Genomic DNA, 5639 nt, shown 5'->3' on the forward strand with positions numbered 1-5639 from the left:
ATGGTATAGACAGAGAACACAGGGGGCGAACACCTTAAACATATTGTCTAGCTATCACTCAATGTTACAGCTAACCTGAGAATGCAACTTTAAAAGAAAAAGGTTTTGTGATTTACACATGAAAGAAGTGAAACTATCATGGTATTCGAACAGATGAAAGACTCAACAGACAATCAAGGTATTTTTCAATGTATAATTTCAGTTACATCACACTGTAAATTTTTGCTATAAATTCTGTGTTACGATCGAGCCCTCCACTATCACCTGACGAAGGAGCGGCGCTCCGAAAGCTAATGTGCTTCCAATTAAACCTATTGGACTTTAACCTGGTGCTGTATGATTTTTAACTTTGTACACCCCAGTCCAATACCAGCATCTCCAATTCATGACTGAACAAACAGGCTCAGTTAACCAGTTCCACACCACTTTTAATATCACAATAAAAGGGAACATTTACTGGGTTTGGATGGAATGGATGAGGGTTGCTGAGGGATGGACCATAAATCTTTAAACCTTTTAAACCTTTTTTTAAACTTGCATATACGAGTATTAACAGAACACTGCAGGGATCTATATATATTCTGCTCTGTTTATGAAAGGAGGCAGTTATAAAATAACAGATCGGTTGCATAGAAAAAAAACTCGGGTGGGTACATTTCTAGATACCTGAACACACAGTATGGTACTTATTGACCAGTGTGAGGCAACTCCTGGTTTTAATGCCCTGTTATCAAATCCTTTCATAACCTTGAGACAGAGCATTGAGACTGCTGCTCAGTAACAGGCCGCAGAAATTCTGTCCCTATGGACCACTTACAGAGGAATAAGAGAAGGCCATTCAACCCATATTAGCCAGTTGTTACTTGAAAAGGTGGAAATCTAGAATATTGGCACATTTTGCCAACAGAATCATTCAAAACAAAGAGCTGTGTCGCTGCAGCTGTATGAGGTGTTACTGAGAGGGCACCTGGAGTACATTGTGTTGATTGTGTTTCTGTAACTGAGAAGGGATGGGCTCCATCAGATACAGTTTACCGGCTGCTCGTAATCCATGGGTTGCTGTGTCATTTAATGTCTCGGGTCTGTTACACCGGGACATGAGGAGGCCATTCAGCCTTTCCAGTCTATTACAGAGGGCCACGAGGAGCCCATTTAGACTCTCGAGCCTGTTTCAGAGGGTCTGGAAGTATTTATTTAACTTTCAAGTCTGTTACGCATAAATATTAGTTTTAAATTAGTTTTGGAAGAGGAAAGTCCTAATGTAAATATTAAAGTTCTAACTTTGAACAAGGCCAATTTTGAAAGTGTTATGCAGACCTGTGAAAGTCTGATTGAAATAACCTATTCACAGGTTAAGGGATGGTTGGAAAATGCAAGGCTATTAAACTGGGTTTCAGAGAGTCCAGAGCCAACGTGCTCCCATTGGTGAGATGGGCAAGGCTAGTGGGTGCAGGGAGTGCTGGGTGGCTAGATATACTGATGCTCTTGTCAAGGTAAGGAAGGAGGTATATGTCAGGTAAACACAGCTGAGATCAAGTGAATCCCTAGAGGTGCATAAGGGCAGCAAGTGTATAGTCAATGAGGAAATTGGGCCAGAAAATTGAGGACAAGGGATGGCTTTAGAAATAGGGTTAATGAGGCATTGAAGAAATTCTACAAATCCTTTTATGGCAAAAGATTAACTCGGGAGAGAATATGGCCCCTTAAAGATCAGTCAGGCTACCTATGTGTGGAACCACATATACATAGGTTGGAGGGATAAGAAACAGGTATTTCTCCTCAGTATTTAATGTAGAGGACGTTACAAGAGCGAGAGAATGAAGAAATATGTAGTGATACCCTGAAAAGTGTCTATATTACAAGGAGGTGTTGGACATTTTAAAACACATAAAGGTGAACAAATCCCTGGAACCTGAGCAGTTGTATCCCAGATACTTTTGGGAAGCTAGGAAAGAGATGCTCAGCATTTTGCTGATATATTTGTAACATTGATTTCCACAGGTGAGGTGTCAAAAGACTGGAGGGCTGCTATCGTTGTGTCATTATTTAAGAAAGTAAGGAAAAAACAGGTAACTATAGATCGATGAGCCTGACGTTAATGGTGATTAAATTGTTGGAGGGGATTTCGAGGAAAAGGATCAATATGTAATTGGAAAGACAAGGACTGAAGAGGGCTCTGTACATTGGACATCACGTCCAACTGACTTGGTGGAATTTTTTGAGGAAGTGATGAAGACGATTGATAAAGACAGGACAGTGGATATTGTCTTTATGGAATTCAGTAGGAAAACCAAAATATTCAACATGGTAGACTGGTTAGTAAGGTCAGACTGCCTGGGATCCAGGGAGAGCTCGCCATTTAGATCCAACATTTTCTTGAATATTGGAGACAGGGCGTGACAGTGGACGTTTGTTCATTAAACTTGAAGACCAGTGACCAGTGGGTCCATTGCCTTTTGTCACTAATACAAATCATTTGCATTTGAGTATATGATGTATGATCAGTAGGTTTGTAGATAATACCAAATTTGTTGGTGTAGTCGACAGTGAAGAATGATCTGTCAGATTATAATGGGACCTTGTTGAGGTGAACCGAGGAGTGGCAGATGGATTTTAGTTTAGTTAAATGCGAGGCGTTGCATTTTGGCAAGACAGATCAGGGCAAGACATATAGGTCGGGTCCTTTCGAAATCTGCCAATCAGGGAGAACTCCATCGAAATGATCGAATCCCTACAGTGAGGAAACAGCCTATTCAACCCATCGAGGCCACACCGAACCTCTGAACAGTATCCCACTGGACAAACCCCTACCCTAAACCTCTGATTCTGCATTTTCCATGGCTGATCCACCTGGTCTAAACATTCCTGGGTACTTTAGCATGGCCAATCTACCATTATCTGTATATCTTTATACTTGCAGAGGAAAACATAACATCCGGAAGAAACTCCACACAGGCTGTCATTCAAGGATGGAGTTCAACCCAGATCCCTGATCTCTGAGGTAGCAATGCTAGCCCTGAGCTACTGTGTCACCTGGTGGTTCAGATTCTCCGTTCCTTGAAAGTGCTGTCACAGGTAGACAGCATAGTGAAGAAGGCACTTGGGGATCTTCCCTTTATTGGTGCGTGCTTTGAGTCTAAGCGTTTGCAAGATATGTTACATCTGTCCAGGACATTGGTTTGGCCACTTTTGTAATACTGCCTTTAATTCTGGTCTCCCTGCTGTCGGAAAGATGTTGTCAACCTTGAAAGGGTGCAGAAGAGATTTAAAAGAATGTTGCAGGTGTTGGAGGGTTAGAGTTACAGGGAGAGTTTGAATAGGCTGGGACTATTTTCAAGTGTTGAGGCTGAGGGGTGACGTTGAAGAGGTTTATAAAAACATGAGAGGCATAGATAAGGTAAACAGTCAACGTCTTTTACCCAGGATAGGTGAGTCCAAAATTAGAAGACAAAAGTTTAAGGTGAGAGAGGCAAGATTTAAAAAGGGAGATGAGGGACAACATTTTCACACAGAGACTGCTGCGTGTATGGATCGAACAGCCAAAAGAGGTGGTGGAGACAGGTTCAGTTACACCATCTAAAAGGCGTTTGGATGCATACACGCATAGGAAGTGCGTAGAGGGAGATGGGCCAAGTGCTGGAAAGGGGGAAGAGATTTATTTAAGGTATTTGGTTGATATGGATGATCAGACCGAAAGGTTTTTTTCCGTGCTGTACATCTCTGAGACTCTATTGCCTCTTGAGTGTATGACACAGGAACAGGAGGAGGCTATTCAGCTTCTGAATTCTGTCAGTCAGCTTGTTTGCTCAATTACTGTGAGTAAAACACAAAAATACATCATTCAGATTTTGAAGGTGTTTTACAGAAACAGGAGAAAGGCTTTTAGTCAATAGAAGCTGTAAGGAATGTGAAGAGTCCATTAAGAATCTCAACTCCAATGCAACACCCTGGAGCAGCAGGTGAGCACAGAGCTATTGGAGCCTGTTACTCAGTAGCAGGAGCGGGACATCTACTATCGCAAACCTTGGATCAGGAGGCAGTCACTCAACTGCTCGAGACTGGGACACAGGAACAGGACGCAGTCATTCAACTGCTTGAGACTGGGACACAGGGAAAGGAGGGAGTCACTCAGAGCTCGAGACTGGGACTCAGAAACAGGAGGCAGTCACTCAACTGCTTGAGGCTGGGACACAGGGACAGGAAGGAGTCACTCAGAGCTCGAAACTGGGGGACAGTGAAATCTGGAGATTAGTGAGGCCCCAGCATACTGTTATGCAAGAACAGCAGGAGGTGACTCATTCCCCACTCCACTCTGCTTGGAACAAACAGAAATATATGAATAAGTTGCATTGGTGGTCCATTCAATCCTGCCCCACCATTCACAAAGACCACGTCTGATCTGATTGTGATTCCCTCATTCCATTATACGGAGACCCCCTCTCTGCAGCCTCTGCTCCATTTGTTGGTCATGTTGCAGACCCAGATGCTGTAACAACACTCACCATCACTCATCCAGAAGGATGGGTCTAACAAGATGAGTCAGGATTTGAAGAAAATAAAGGTATTGTCAGATATTTCGTACTCTCACATTCGCAATCCAACTCACATTACATATTCAGGATGGAACACTGTGTAGATCCGGCTAGGGTACAGCTGTATGCAACCCAGCAATGTCCAGAGTGAAATTCTGTGCAGCCCACACCAATACTTGATCTATAATCATGGGCTAAATGTTCAGTGTGGGGAGCTGTGCAGTCCGCACTTGTTCATTCATATATAAACCCAGGCTGTTGCATTGTTCAGTAACACTGTGTTAGATCACTGCCCAGTGTGGGGAAACATATAACCAATGCTGGAAGTGACAGGATGTGCAGTTCCCATCCAGTTACAGCTCCATATCTCCACTGTACCTTGATAAGGGGTGCTGCGATTGTGAAAATCACTGCGAGGAAGAGATGTCAATGGAAACAATTTAAATACCAATAGTTCTGACAAAGGCGCATATCACTCTAGTATTTAATGATGAAATAACTGAAATAATATCCAAACATGTTTTGTGAACTGGGCAAAGAAGTAAGAGCAGGATGGTGATGTTATAGTGGTTGCACTATAAGCCTCTAAATAATCAATGGTAATTAGAGGAACAAATATGCAGGGAGACTGGCGAGACTTGCAGGAGCAATAAGGTTGTCATAATAGGTGATTTTAATTTTTCTAACATAGACTGGGGCTTCCAGATGGTTAAGATCTTAGATAGAACGTAATTTGTTAAGTGTGTTCAGGAAAGTTTCCACAAGCAATATATAGAGGGTCCTACAGGGGAAGGGACAATCTCGACATACTGTTGGGAAATAGGGGTAGGATAGGTGACGGAGGTAAAGTGGGGGAGAATTTGGGAAAGTGACTAGAGCTGTATTAATTTTAAAATAGTTATGGTTGGACAAAATTAGTTCACGGATTCAAGTTCTAAATTGGGGCAAGGCATACGTTGATGGAATTAGACAAGGGGTTGCAGGAGATGATTGGAGTAGTTTGTTTCCAGGTAAAATGATCCCGAGCAACGGGGCGGGCTTCAAAAGTGAGATAGTTCGAGTTCAAGGTCTACATGTTCCTGTGAGGGTGAAGGGAAAGTGAGGTTG

Source organism: Hemiscyllium ocellatum, unplaced genomic scaffold (genome assembly GCF_020745735.1).
Source record: "Hemiscyllium ocellatum isolate sHemOce1 unplaced genomic scaffold, sHemOce1.pat.X.cur. scaffold_212_pat_ctg1, whole genome shotgun sequence".
Lineage (NCBI taxonomy): Eukaryota > Metazoa > Chordata > Chondrichthyes > Orectolobiformes > Hemiscylliidae > Hemiscyllium > Hemiscyllium ocellatum.